We start from the raw sequence: 15373 nt of genomic DNA on the forward strand, positions 1-15373 counted from the left end.
CCACATCTCTTCTAGTTGAGGCCACACCCCGCTCAGGACTCCGGCGTACCAGTAAGTCCTTTAAGTTACTTTCACCCCTGCTTAGAAATCTTGTTTTATCATGGTCATTGCCCTCAGTGACGTACATCCGACAAAGTGAGTATTCACCCACGAAAGCTCATGCTCCAATACGTCTGTTAGTCTATAAGGTGCCACAGGACTCTTTGCTGCTTTTACAGAACCAGACTAACACAGCTACCCCTCTGATACTTGCCCTCAGTGTGTATACAAGTTTGTGTGTGTGTGTCTGTGTGTGTGTAAACATGTCCATACCTTTGTGAGTTTGATTTAAATTACCATTTTTACCTGCAACAATTACTGTCAGAAGATAGCAGTAAGAAGAGTGCCTTGAGAGTTTCACGTTGAATATAACTGATTTGAATATTTTTCTTTATTTACACTTTTTGAAAATAGTAAATCTTTTTTTTTCAAGCACAACACAATTATATTATAGTAAATTGCTACATGTGACAGAACACAGCACAAGAAAAGACTGAAAAATATAAGTGAAAATATGAATAAGAACCATCACTGCCACATGGATATCATCCACTGGATGATTTCTGGAAGATATTTTAGCTATCTGGAAGATGAAGGTTCTTGTTAAGATAGATATCAGCTTTGTACATTATTACAGTTTAGTTCAGTAACTAAAGACTTGATTATTTCATAATGTATGCATAGGAGCTACTCTGCAGTCACTGTGAGTTAGTATCTTACTATTGACTAGCAGAAGATAGGGACAGAGGGTGAAACATTACATAATGATTGGTCTAACCCTGCAGTCTTTAATCAATTAAAACTCTCCTTGGTTTCCATAGGATTTTGGCTTGTGTAGCACTTGCAGAATCAGGTCATGAGCATGCTCGAGCTATCTAACTTAATCTGTGTGGAATGAATAAAGAATGTTAGCCACACTTACAGGCTGGGTAACGCTATCCTAGGAAGAGGTGACTCTGAAAAAGAGTTGGGGGTTGTGGTGGATAATCAGCTGAACATGAGCTCCTAGTGTGATGCCATGGCCAAAATGTGAACTAATGTGATCCTGAGATGCATAAACAGGGGAATCTCGAGTAGGAGTAGAGAGGTTATTTTACCTCTGTATTTGGCACTGGTGTGACCGCTGCAGGAATATTGTGTCTAGTTGTGGTGCCCACAATTCAAGAAGGATGTTGATACATTGGAGAGGGTTCAGAGAAGAGCCAAGAGAATGAATAAGGGTTTAGAAAACCTGCCTTATAGTGATAGACTCAAGGAGCTCAATCTATTTAGCTTTACAAAGTTCTCTTTGTAAGGTTAAGGCGTGACTTGATTACTATCTGTAAGCAAATACATAAGGAAAAAATATTTAATAATGGGCTCTTCAATCTAGCGAAAAAGGCATAACACTATCCAATATCTGGAAGTTGAAGCTAGACAAATTCAGACTGGTGTAAATTTGTAATGGTGAGAGTAATTAACCACTGGAATAACCACTGGTGGATTCTCCATCGAGGACAATTTTTAAATCGAGATTGGATGTTTTTCTAAAAAAGATGCTCAAGGAATTATCTTAGGGAAGTTCTGTGGTCTGTTTTATCTAGTCTGACCTCCTGTATGATCATGATGGTCCCTTCTGGCTTTGGATCTATGAATCTATGAATGAGCCATGGCTGTTTAAATAGCAAAACAATGCAATTTGTAGCAAAATATTCCTAGTGAAGACATGGCCAGAGACCCAGAGCAAAAAAGCATGAAATCTTGACCCATCCGCTCACCATTAGCTATGGTGCTTCCAGCTCAAAGCTGAAGCATGACAGCAGAGTAGCATAGTGAAAACTGCATGGGCAGAGATGTATATTTAGAGATCTGTGTATAGAGATGATATTTAGTACCTTTAATTAGGTGCAGCTCAGTGAAGCCTGCATTGGCATTCCCAGACAGTACCTGTTCTGAAGACAGCTGGGGCAAATATAAAACAGCTTGAGTGCATTGTCTGCTAATATGTGTGCAATCTTTATTTTTTGTGAGACATCTACAAGAAAGAAAACAATGAATCCAACTTTTTTTTTTGCATTTGTAAATGTGGTTTCAATGAAACATTAGGAAATGGAATCAGTCAGAAATAAAATATATCAAAGGCTTCTAACAATTTTCATTGTATAGTCCTGTGATCCATGGTGGGTTTCTGAGAGTTTTTAGCTAGATTGGAAATGAATTTTCTGTAAAAATCCATCCACTGTGGAGCTATGACAATTTACATTAGCTCAGGGGTTCTCAAACTGGGGGTCGGGACCCCTCAGGGGGTCACAAGGTTATTACATGGGGGAGTCGCGAGCTGTCAGCCTCCACCCCAAACCCTGCTTTGCCTCCAGCATTTATAATGGTGTTAAATATATAAAAAAGTATTTTTAATTTATATGGGGGGTTGCACTCAGAGGCTTGCTGTTTGAAAGGGTTCACCAGTACAAAAGTTTGAGAACCACTGCACTAGCTGATGATCTGCCCCTCGATCTCCCAGCACTTTTAATTAGCCCCACAGGCCCCTATTCACCAATGTACTTTAGTATGTGTTTAATTTGAAATCCATGAGTAGAGTCCCACTGACTTTAATGGGATTTTTGCAGAATCACAGCCATAATCACTTACATTTAAAAAATAAATGAAAAGCGTGGCTTTATGGCTATCAACATAAAACCCCACTTACCTTCCAGCCAACAGAAATTATTCCTTTGAGCACATGGATTTTTATAGTAAATTCATTTTCTATCTTGCTAATAACCCCTCAGAAGTTCAGAATGGACCACAGGATTATATACTGCAAATTATTAGAATTCTTTGATGTATTTGATTTCTGAAAGATTCCATTTCCTAATGTTTCATTAAAACCACATTTAAAAATGTTAAAAAAGAAGGAGTGTTTTTGTTTTCTTTTCACCCTTTTTTTGTAGCTCTATTGCAGAAAATAAAGAAGATTGTGCTAATATATGTGAAATCTTCCTTAGTGCATTCAAGCTGTTCAGTATTTACTTATTAAGAAAGCTCATTAAAGAATGCAACTCCTTTTATCTGCATTCAAAACATCTTCAATTTTTTTTCATCAAATGGCTGTTTCACATAGCATCCCCATAGTGGTTAAGGACCTCCCTTCTCTGAGCAAGTGGTTCCAAGCAGCCTCACAAACTGCAAGGCTTAATTTAAGAGCGGTAATATCATGCTGGTGCTGGGCCATTCCTGTTGTCCAAGAGAGAGGAATGTTTGTCTCTTTCTGAAGAAACCTGAAGATGATTTGTGAAAACAACCACTGTCCAAAAACATATAAATCCAGATATCATTCCCAGCCATTCCATGTAAGTTTCAAAGATTTGTGCTATTTTAATTCCTCAACATCTTGAGCAAAATTCAAGGAAAACTCAGAAAGTAAAACAACAAAATACTTTAGGAATAGGCAATAAATTAGTGTTTGCTTTGCCTTCCAAGGAAAGGAATGCTTCACATTATAAAATATGGTTACAATCAGTACACTTTAAAATCCAGGGAAGATTTTTTTTCTATTACAGTGACATTTATAAATCATTTGAAATAGATTTCTGAAAATATATCCAGGAAGACTGATCTAATTTTTGAGGTAGAGGGGAGTAATGAAGAAGGGTATTAAACTGTATCCTTTTTCATTACTGGGCCACATGAAGCTTCAAATAATATCTACAAGAAGTACCTGCCTTCCTTGCCCAGAAGGTCTGCACAAAAGGGGGTGGAGGGGTGGGAGAGAGAGAGATTTAAAACAGTTCTAGCAAGAAGTTTGTATTGATTTTCTATGTCTGAATTATATTATAGTATCAGAGCACTTCGAAAAATATAAATACACCAGTTGCTGAACACACCACAGACACAAATAAGGGCCACAACTTTATTCACAGAAACCAAACAAGTGCAGGTAAGTAGTCCCATTGAACCACCAGCTATTCCTGGCAAGGCTGGAATGCTTAGGCCCCCACCGGAGAAAGCTGTCTTCAGGAGCCATCCTAAAAAATCTGCAGTTGTAATTAACCACTATCCTGGGGTTACAACAAATCCAGCAAGGGCAGGTTACATGCAAGAAACAGGCTAATCCTATATATTATTCCCATTGTCCTCCATCTTGGTGCATAAGTTTCAAAAGTGAATACCTCCAACATCTGACTGTAACCAGCACACTGTCTTGGTGCCAGAAAACACAATCATCCTCTCTTGTTTATTTCCCACACACATACCTGCATTCACCCTAGTGACTTCTCATCTCGCCTCTGTTTTTATTCTCTCTACTTCCTCTAGCCAGTGGTTTATTCCTCATTCTTTGTAATCTCTTCCCACTTGCCTCATTTCCTTTTTTTCCTTCAGTTTTTCTCCATCTGACTCATTTTCTTTTTACCATTCTCTTCTTTCTTTCACTCGTGTCTTCTCATTCTGTCATATGTTTCTATAATTCCCTCTCCCTCTATATGTATTTTCTTCTTTCCTCCTTCATTCTGATTCTCTCTCATTTCCTTCCCCTTCCCTACCATATCTCCTTTGTTCCTCTTCCTTGCTGTCTTTGTACCATTTTCTCTTGCTTAGTCATTGTAATTATTCACCATATATCCTGTGCCACGTGTCTCAGGGTTCATCATAAGTTCTTTAAATTCCCAATCTCTTGATAGATTTTTCTAAAGATGCAGATCAGGGTTCAAGGTGGAGCCTTACATCAACCTTAGCATGTGTTTAAAGTGTGTTGATCCAAATAAATTTAAATGGTGAATGGCAAAATGTATGGGACCCTCTCCAGTAAAACCATGGGTCAGACTCACTCCTTGTGTATTTCCACTGATGGTCAATAGTCCAAAAGGACCATTCCAGAAACCAGGGATCACTGGTACTTTGTTTTCTCTTTTCACTGGGACCTCAGAAGGAATTGAGATACAAGAGTATCCTCTTGGAACCATCTAAGCCAGGACTGCTGAAGTAGGGTACTGGAGAATTAGACCCAAGATTGCTATATTAACTTCCACACTAGTGCACGATGAACAAGTATGGGACTCATTTCAGTCTCTGTTTAAAGTCAATGGCAAAACTCCATTTATTTTAAAGGGTGAAGGATTAGGTCCATAAGTTTAGATCTCTTGTCTGTTTTCTAGGCCTGATGCTTCGCTGATGTAAATCAGTGTAACTCCACTAACGGAACTAAGGATGTGGCCCTAAAAATGTACAAAAAATTGATATATTTTTGGAAATATCATAAGGCATATTTACTGTATAAAATTATTCCTTTTTTACTGAATTGTCACAATATCACAGTTTTTGTCTCATAATGTGTTGATATTTTTACATTTTGGAGGAAATTTGCCTCTGTGAAAACATAATTTAGAATTTCAGAATTAAGTTTCCACTCAGAAAGGGGGACCATTTTTGCAGGGTTGGTACAAATTTGGAATAAAATACTTAAACCTCCGATTTGCATGTCCTTGAGGCTTACACTGATGCCTCCTTATTCTTTTGCAGATTCCCTGCTAGCCCAGGAGTGTCATGTACTGAGGGAAACTGTCCTGCATGGCAGGATATTGACTGACCACTTGGTTTCTCTCTTGTGTTTACAGAGTACCCATCATCTTAGTAGTGAATTATCAACTATCAAATAAGATTTTTCTCCTATCTTTAACTATTGTGGATTATATTTTTTTCTGTGATTGTTAGCAAAATACATTGCATTGAAGTAGGCACACTGGGAAACCATAAAAGCTACAAGGAGGAGGATTCAAAACCTATGTAGCACATATGTGTGATGTTCCCGTCTGGTGTTATCCGGACTGGTGATCTGCTAGGTCATTCCAATCCTTGACTCTGGGAGCCAGCCTTACCCTGCTCTGCTGTGAGAACCCCCGCTACTGGGCTGTTCATGTACAGCCTCTGGCATGTAAGCTGCTCCTTGGATTGTGCAACCGAATGACACTAGCTAATATTTCTGGTCCCAGACACAGCCCTAGGAACCTCCATCTTGCAGTGTCCAGTTATGCCCGATGGACGCTGCAAGCTTATATGAGTTCATTAATTTAACAAAGAAATTGATATGTACCAGGCTTGTTATCCCAAGGGGAGTCTCTGACATGCTTCAGACCAAATGCGCTGCTTCAGGTAGAATAAACAGATTTAATAACTACAAAGATAGATTGTAAGCGATTATAAGTCAAAGTATAACAAGTCAGATTTGGTCAAATTTGAAATAAAAGAAAAACACATTCTAAGCTGATCTTAACACTTTCAGTGCCCTTACAAATTTAGATGCTTCTCACCACAGGCTGGCTGGTTGCCCCTCAACCAGGATCTCTCCTTTGATCAGCGCTTTCAGTCACTTGGTGGTGATGTCTGTAGATGGATGTGGAAGAGAGAGGAAGAGCATGACAAATGTCTCTCCCTTTTATCATGTCTTTTCTTCCCTCTTGGCTTTGTCCCCCCCTTCAGAGTCAGTTGAGCATTACCTCATCGCAGTCCCAAACTGACCAAAGGAAGGGGAGTGACTCACTCGAGAGTCCAACAGATCCTTTGTTGTTGCCTAAGCCAGTGTCCTTTGTTCCTGTGAGGCTCAGCTGGGTTTGTCCCATACATGTCCTGATGAGGTGTGAACTGCCCCTCTTCTTCTGGAGAGTTTTTGTCTGGGCTTGCTTTAAGCCATGAGGATACATTTTCAGCCTCATAACTATATACATGAAATTGCAACCTATAACATTACTATAACATTACCATAACAACAATGCTCAGTACATCATGAGCCTTCCGAATACACCCAACATGACAAACTTTGCATTAGATACCACACAATCATATTATAAGGATGAATATGGGGGTGTAGGCAGTCTAATGGTTTCATCCAAACATTTTGGGACATGTTCCTTACCTGCTGGTCTAAAGCCGTGTTTGTTGAAATGGATCTTTAATGGCCCACACCTGGGCAGAGTGTTATCAGTACCAGTGAAAATTCGGATTCAATGTATTCAATGCACAGCAGTTTAAATGAGAAAGAATCACAGAAGCAGCAAAAGGTTATATACATTTCCCTAATAAGCCTCATTTCCCCAAGCATAAACCCTCGGTAACTATGTTGGCCTTACACAGTATCCTGATTTGCAAACAAAGCAGCTATGAGTCCTAGATGGAGACTTCTTTTCTTCTCTTTCCCTCTTAAGTACTTGGTCTGTCAAATGTCCCCTGAAGCAGGGTCTTGGTTACCCCGAGGCCCTCTGGTTCAAAAGTCCTACAAAAGTCCCTCGTAGCAGGGTCTTGGCTACCCTGAGACCCTCTGTCTCACAGTGTCACAGATCTCTTCAACTGTTAATTGGGAAACTAACTAACTAATTTACTCTGCTTAGCATTTGTACCTCTTATTCTCAAAGGAGTCACATGTCCCAGAAATATGCCCTGTGGGCGTTTCATTACTGGTTTTTCTAATTAATATTTCAGAAGGGACTGCAAAACAGAGACCAAAGATCAATCAACATTTACCCTCTCATCAATCATTCACGTGAGCTCTTAGCATGATGCCATCCAAAAGGCTCATTTTGACCCAGGTCAGCTTGTGCCAAGCTCACTGATCGTGTTTTTGCATTTTCTTTAATTAGTGAGCTGGCCATCGGCTGGTATATTCCAAAGTTCTGTATTGAAACAGACACAGATAGAGCCGCTAATCACTCTCAGTAAATTTCTATACCAGCTGTCTGATGCTAAGAAAACCCTGCTCCCAGAATCCTCTAGCAAATTCAGACATATCAAGCCATACCAAACTCATGTTCACCACATTCATTCATAACAGTCACAATAATTGATAATAATTCAGCACCATCCCAACAGTTCACCATTCAATATCTAATTCCTAAAGATAATTGTGATATTGCACCAATCATGCCAATTACACCAATTACTTAATATGCCAATTATTGGATTATATATCTCCTTTTTTTGAAACTCGAGCATCATTTTACGATTTTTAAAAAGCATAATTTGACAATTTAATCTTAATTTTTTGCAAACCTTTTCTTTTTTATATATCTTACATATTTGATATCCAAAACAGAAGCACAGAAGAAGTAACACTGCTGTTCTACAAATTCAAAATAACATTGCCCATTCAATTTTATTCCATTCTGTTACTTGACACACAATATAATACATTTGAGATTTTATATTCTCTACAGCTTTTTTAACAATTTTATAGTTTTGCCTTTACCGTTATTACAAGTCTGGTTGATAGTTTTATTTGATTCAATGTTCCTTGGTTTGTTTGTATTTCCATATCCCACTCTGTATTATTGCATTCTATTCTTTTTCCAAATTTGGAGATATGTGATAGGATGAGTTATAAATGTTTTAGTTATTTAGAGGTGCCATTAGTATTGCTTATACTATAAATTAATTATCTTTTTATGGGTACTCCACATTCCTTGGTTCATGAGCCAGGTTTGCTTATTTATTGTTACATTACCCTTCTTTTTCAGATGCCAACATATATTTTGATTTATCTTATACAATCCCCACTAACCCTTTTTTTCATTTTAAACTCATAGTAAGGTTACCGTCTTTTCATTTCAAATTTCAATTTCCTTTTTTAATTAAGGTACTTCATACCCATTGGGCTCCTATTATTTGTTTCCATCCTTCTCCGGGTATCCACCACAATCCATTTCCTTCTGGCACTATTTCATACTACCCTGTTTTATTTCCCCAGGCGCTTGCATATATTACCGTATACACTTCTTGTATCTCTCCACTAGCTATACCAGAAAGGACAAGGGTACATGTATGCACTTGCACCTTCCGGGTATCTTGGAATGATTAATTAATATAGGAATAACTCAATGCCCAATTAAGTGTTTCTGGGCAACTACCTCCCCAACTTTGTTCCAAAATATCTTTCCATTGTTCTCCCAAGATTCCCTGGGCTTCTATACACACTTCCCCCCAGAACAATCCTGAGTGAATATCTCTTATTTATCTAACAATTTCAAAAACACTTTCCCCTAGTAGTCCACTTAATTCCATCACACAGTATCCCATTTCTTAATCCAAAATTTCCCCTTGCTCCCCAGTGTGTGCTGATTGTACCAATTGTTCGAGTTTCTCTTTCCACATTGAGAGAATGAGTGAGACTCCATGTAGTTCCTAATCCCATCCCAGTATTAAATGCTTCCGAGATTGTGCTTCTTAAACATCCCTCTTCTTTCCAAATCACAAAACCAGTATGTTTTGTATTCTGTAATCCATTTAGAACAATTTGGATAATGACTATTTATTATCCAATCCTCAGGGGCTAAGATTATAGCAACTTTAAATCTAGATCCATTGTATATATATATCTGCAGCTATGATCACAATCTAGAATTAACCATTCCATATGTTCAGTAGATTGGTTAGTGACATTATGATGTTCTCATGTCAGTTTGGCTACATTAACCCATGTTTTCCCCTCCATGTGTTGCAGATTATCCCCATATGAGGTATGGCATCTTAAAGCACATTTATGTCCTTCGGGGCATTTTTGTCTGGACACTTCCCATCCCTTAAATCGGGCATTGTGATGATGTTCTTTTACCATTACCTAGTTCCTATTCAAATACAGGTTCATTACCATACCCCAGTGAGTATGTACCAACCACACGCCTACTGACACATCTCCACATTTTCTGTGATATTGTACAATTTTACAGCTGATCCTATATCTATGGCTGCAACTTCAGTCCCATTTTCAAACCATGCCCCTTGAATTATACATTCCTGGAATATACCATTTCCCAGATGGTGTTAGTATGTCTGAGTGGTGTCTTCATGTACTACATTTCGTTCCCACAATCTCCCAGTTCTGGTATCAATCACTTGGGATGCTTGAGTCCCCAATTCATGTAAACAATTTGTTACACTTGAAATCCACTAACACCTTTCACTACTCTGATCATATTCCCACTCAACAACTAAAGTATGTTTCTGTGAAGTTTCTTGCCACCCTTTTGTTAATATTTTAGAAACTGGTCCTTGAACCCATACAGAAATGAAGCATACCCACATGCTTCATTTACTACATGAAATATTCATATCCCTTGAGTATCTTTCTCAGCTTCTAAGGGATTAACTGGACTGTTACTTTACAGTGCCAGACTTCTCCATCTTCTACATCCAATTCTTCCTCTTCATCATACCCTTTACTGTCTCTGGCAACTTGGTATCTCCTATTGAATCATCAAGTGTCACATTCCTGTACTGAAGAATCAGCTGCCTGGATAGAAATGTCTTTATCCCTTTCACTTTGCTATTTTCCTGCCTTTCTTCTCCTTCTGTTCCTAATGAAATAAACACTGCTGGAGTAAGCACTATCGGGGAAACAACTTCAATATTACCTTTGTACAACATTTCCACAGAGAACAGCTCCGAGTTGTTGCTTACAGTAAAGTTTACTTTAGATGGGAATTTGATCAAATCTGTACTGCTATTTATTTCACTACTTAAAATTATATTTTCTAGAGACCTTTTCCAAATTTCCCCCTCTTTTGGAAATGTTTCATATGATTTCTTCCTCCTCCTCATAGGAGATTCTTTTTTATATCTATGTCCCATGAAGGGTGAAAGCAGGGTAACTGGATATTCCTATTGAAAAATCCATTCCAATCATCTGCATTTAGACACACTGGGGTCTACAAGCACTGATTTAAACCTTTCTAGGCATTTCCAATTAAGTTAGGCAATCTTTGCAAGCTTTTCCTGGCTGGTGGAGGGTCCACCAAGTAGGACCCTTATCCCACAACCTTGCAACATTCCAAAACCAAGTCGTACATTCCTCTTTTGCCCTAATTACTTCTTCCCTAGGGGTAATTAGGACACTTAATTCCTCTTCCTGGTGTTTCATTCAATAGAAATCAGTGGCCCTAACCCAAAAAGAAAGGTTGGCTCATGCCCCCAATATGGTTTTCAGTTGTAGTTGGAATTGAATAATCTCACAGTCTTCTGACTTATTGCCTGGATGGGGTTCCATAGCACGGCAGATCCCACAATCAGTGGTCCAGTAATCACATGGCAAACAAGTGTGCAAAAAGCAAAACGAAGCAGATTCCACAGCATACTTTTTGCTTTCATGGATCAGTCTACAAAATATAAGTAAACAAAAACAAAACACAAGACCTCTAACCAGGCCTTATAGGTTAGTACCCATTATACATTTAATTCTATATAGTATTATGTCTAATCCTTTGACAGATATAATTTGATTTGATAAGAATGTTTCCACATATCTCCATCCAGAGTAGCTACCAAAAGTGCCAGGGGACTGGCTACATTCTTAACTGGGAAGGGTCCCTTCCATGTGGGTTTCATTTTATCTTTACTTACTAATTCTCTGAGCATGACCTTGTTTCCTATTTTTCCATTGATATGCCAATCGTCCCGTCTGCTCCTCTCTTCGTCTACATTGACTTTTTTTGCCCAAATATCCTCAACTGTTTGCACCAAATTTGCCACCCAGATCTCCTTCTGTATCCACTCAGGCATTTGTCTCCTAGGTGTTATTCGGAATTCAGGAGTTCTAATAGCTTGGCCTGTCATTTAGTTCAAAGGGTGTATACTTACTTCCAGCTTGTTCCAAAGTTCTCATTAAAGTAATTAAGATAGCAGGTAAAGCAGTTTCCAGTCCCGGCCTTGTGTTTGGATTTGTTTAGTCAAAACATCTTTTATTTCTCTATTCTTCTGCTTCACTTTTCCTGCACATTGTGGATGGTATACTATGTGCCATTTCTGTTTGATTCCTATTATTGATAACAATGCTTTTACCACAGCTCCAACAAAATGAGGTCCCTGATCACTATTCTTACACAAGGATATACCCCATCTACTCAGCACTTGTGTCCACAAAGCTTTAGCTGTAGTTTGAGCTGTATTATTTACTGTAGGAATCACTTCCGCCCAACCTGAAAAATTACCTATAACCACCAAACAAAAGGTTTTTCCTGAAAGAGTCTTTTTCAAAGGTCCGATGTAATCCAGTTGTAACTTTTGCCATGGGCCTGTAGTATCAAGCTGATGTCTAAGAATTTTCTTCTTTGTACTGTAGCGAGTCGGTGTGGCTCCCCTCCTGCCTAGAAGAGGGAGCCCAAGTGCAGGCACCGGAGTGGGTGGGACCACCACCACCTGTCCCCGCCCCCCGGAAGTCAAGGGGCAGGACAGGAAGTATAAAGGCTGGCCGCCAGAGCTCAGTCGGCGGCCAGCCACCGCAGGGAGCAGACGTGTGGCCGGGAGCTCCCGGCCAGGAGACCGCCGAAGACCGAGGCCTGGACCCTAGCTGGCCCGAGCTACCCCGGGCACGCTACGAGGAGGAGCCACCGGAGCCCGTCCGCTCCCGTCACTGGGAGAATCCCTGGGAACCCCACCCCACCAACCCTGAGGGTGAGACTGTACCCGAACCCCTCCGCCCCTGCTGCTACCCAGAGGAGCTGCCTGAGGACCGTTGGCCTGACTTCCCGGCAGAGCTACCGGACCTGCCACCGAGCCCTGGCAGAGAGGAGCCCATGCAGATGGACTGGCCCGAGCCCGGCGCGACGAACGAGGTAGGCTTTGAAGGGGATCGTGGAAGTAGCCCGGGGGTAGCCGACCCCGGTCCGGCTGCAACCGAGTGTGAGCCTATGTCAGTGTGTTGCGGTCTGGATACCCCACTGACCAGCAGCGGCAGTAACCGCTGCTAGGGCCCCGGGCTGGAACGCAGTGGAGTGGGTGGGCCTGTGTTCCCCCCTGCCACTCCCGCTCACGGGTGGCAGGTTTCCCCCTCACCCAACGCTCGGCTACAGAAAGCCTAGGCGTGCCTTACCTGGGCTTCTGAACTGCTTGCTCGCTCAGCCCCCTGCAAACCAGGGCCTGAGCTTAACTGTGTTTGCCCCGCCCTGATCCAGGGCCTGGGCTCTGAACTGTTTGCTCGCTCAGCCCCCTGCAAACAAGGGCCTGAGCCTAACTGTGTTTGCCCCGCCCTGATCCAGGGCCTGGGCTCTGAACTATTTGCTCGCTCAGCCCCTGCAAACAAGGGCCTGAGTTTAACTGTGTTTGCCCCGCCCTGATCCAGGGCCTGGGCTCTGAACTGTTGGCTCGCGCAGTCCCTACAGTCAAGGGTCTGAGCTTCACTGTGTCTGCTCCGCCCCTGCAGTCAAGGGCCTGAGCTTTAACTGTGGTTGCTCCGGCCCCGCACCAAAGAGCCGGAGCTTCGGGACTAACTGACTGCTTGTTCCCACAGTAGCGAGTTGGTGTGGCTCCCCTCCGGCCCGGAAGGGTCGAGCCCCGGCTAAGACCTACTACAGTACTCTTAACTCTAGCACAAACCAAACATTGTTGACAAAAATCTCTCAATCTGCATCCTTATTCCTGGCCACCACATTGCCCTTTTTACTTGTTCCAATGTTCTTTTAGTACCAAAATGCCTTTGCTCATGTGCAAACTGAAGTATTTCTTTCCTACATTGTTCTGGAGGTACGCATCTTTCTTGATCGCCTTGTTTGGATCTAATCATGTCTTGTTCCTTTATTATTTCCCATTCTCCTTAAACTCCTACTATCTTTTGTCCCACCAATTCCCAATCCAGTTTTCCATACTGCATTAGAGTATTTTGTTTCTCCAAAGGTTTCTGATTAGCTATATTAACATCTGCTTGAAGTTTTCCTGAACTTGCCCACTCTTTCCCTTGAGATGGAGTCACCACCTTGATCTCACAATCAGTCACATAAGGTATTTTAGCAACTGCTTTCTTGGCCATCTCATCTACTTTAGCACTGCAATAGCCTTGAAGAGTATGTTGTTTGGTGTGGGCTTTAACATGTTTGACTTCTGTGGAACCCGTTCTTCTTTGAATGATATCAATGATAGCTCTCCAGTGATTCCAGCATGCAATTTCTTTGCCTTTTTGTTGCTCCCAGATGCATGCCCATACAATTACTTCTTGTACAGTCCATTGGGAGTCAGAATATATAACCACATCACAGTCCAAGTTACTTCACATCCCTGGGCTGACATCCTTTCACATGGAGTCACAAGTTCTTGTTCTGGAAGAAAGCAAATAGCTGCTGCTGCACAAACAAGTCGACTTTCTATATAATAGCTAGCCCCATCTGTAAACCATACCCATGTATGGTCCCATACTGCTTGTAACAAATCTCCGGTCTCATTCACAGGCCACTTATATTGTGTTTGTATAGGTATGGGACATTAATGTTGTTCCCCTTCCATTATCAGAGCGTATGGAACAGGGGAGCTCTTTCACTTTGTCAGCTATAAGCCTACAGTTCTGTAAAACTAAAGCCCACTTAGCCAATCGATGATTTTTCCTTGCAGGATTAGCTTGACAGGAGTGTGAACAGTGGTTACAATAATAGGAGCTTGTCCAGTCATGTATTCCCATTTCAGTAAGGCCCATACGATTGCCAAACATTCTAGCTCACACAGAGAAAATGTCGATTCGTGGGGTGTTAGTTTGCGACTTCCATGGGCAACAGGATGTTGCTTTCCACATGTTTCCTGTAACAACACTTCACCTATAGCTCACAAACAGTGTGACACCATTAAATAAAAAGGTTTACCTGTGTCCATATATGCTAATGCAGGTGCAGTGATATATGCACCTGCATTAGCATATCTGCAGTGATATGCAGGTGCAGGTGCAGTGATAACTGCTTCTTTTAACTTCCTGAAAGCTTCATCATGCTCCGGGCCCCAGTCCCACTGTTGTTACTTTTTTAGGAGGGACCATAGGGGTCTGCAAATTTCAGTAAAATTTGGTATAAAATCTTGAACAAATCCTATAGCTCCCAGCTATACCCTAACTGAATGCAAGTCCACTGGTTTAGGAAAGGTACTTAAAATTTCTACCCTTTGTTTCCTGATAGTTCGGCCCTCCTGCCCCAAAGTGATGCCTAGATAGTCAACTTTTTGTTATACCAGCTGTGCTTTGTCCCATGGTAACTTAAAACCTGTCTTTTCCGCTATTCCCAAAACCAATTTAGTCTGATACTTACATTCTTCCTGAGAAATTGCTGTTATTAGTATGTCATCCGTATAAGAAGTAACCCATGGCTTATCCGACTCAGGGAGCTGGTCTCGTATCCTTATTACGTGAGCGTGTGCTGTAGCTGGGGCATTATGGAGCTTTTGGGGTACTCGTCTGAAATTGAAATGTTTATTTTGGAATATAAAGGAAAATCGAGGTTCTCGGCAGTTAACAGGATAGCGAAGAAACAATTCGCAATATCCAGTACAGAGAACCATTTAGCCGCTGCTGCCATTCTGGCCATTATAACTGGAAGGTTAGCTACTATTGGGGCCATAGGTACTGTAG

Source organism: Chrysemys picta, chromosome 2 (assembly GCF_011386835.1).
Source record: "Chrysemys picta bellii isolate R12L10 chromosome 2, ASM1138683v2, whole genome shotgun sequence".
Classification (NCBI taxonomy): domain Eukaryota; kingdom Metazoa; phylum Chordata; order Testudines; family Emydidae; genus Chrysemys; species Chrysemys picta.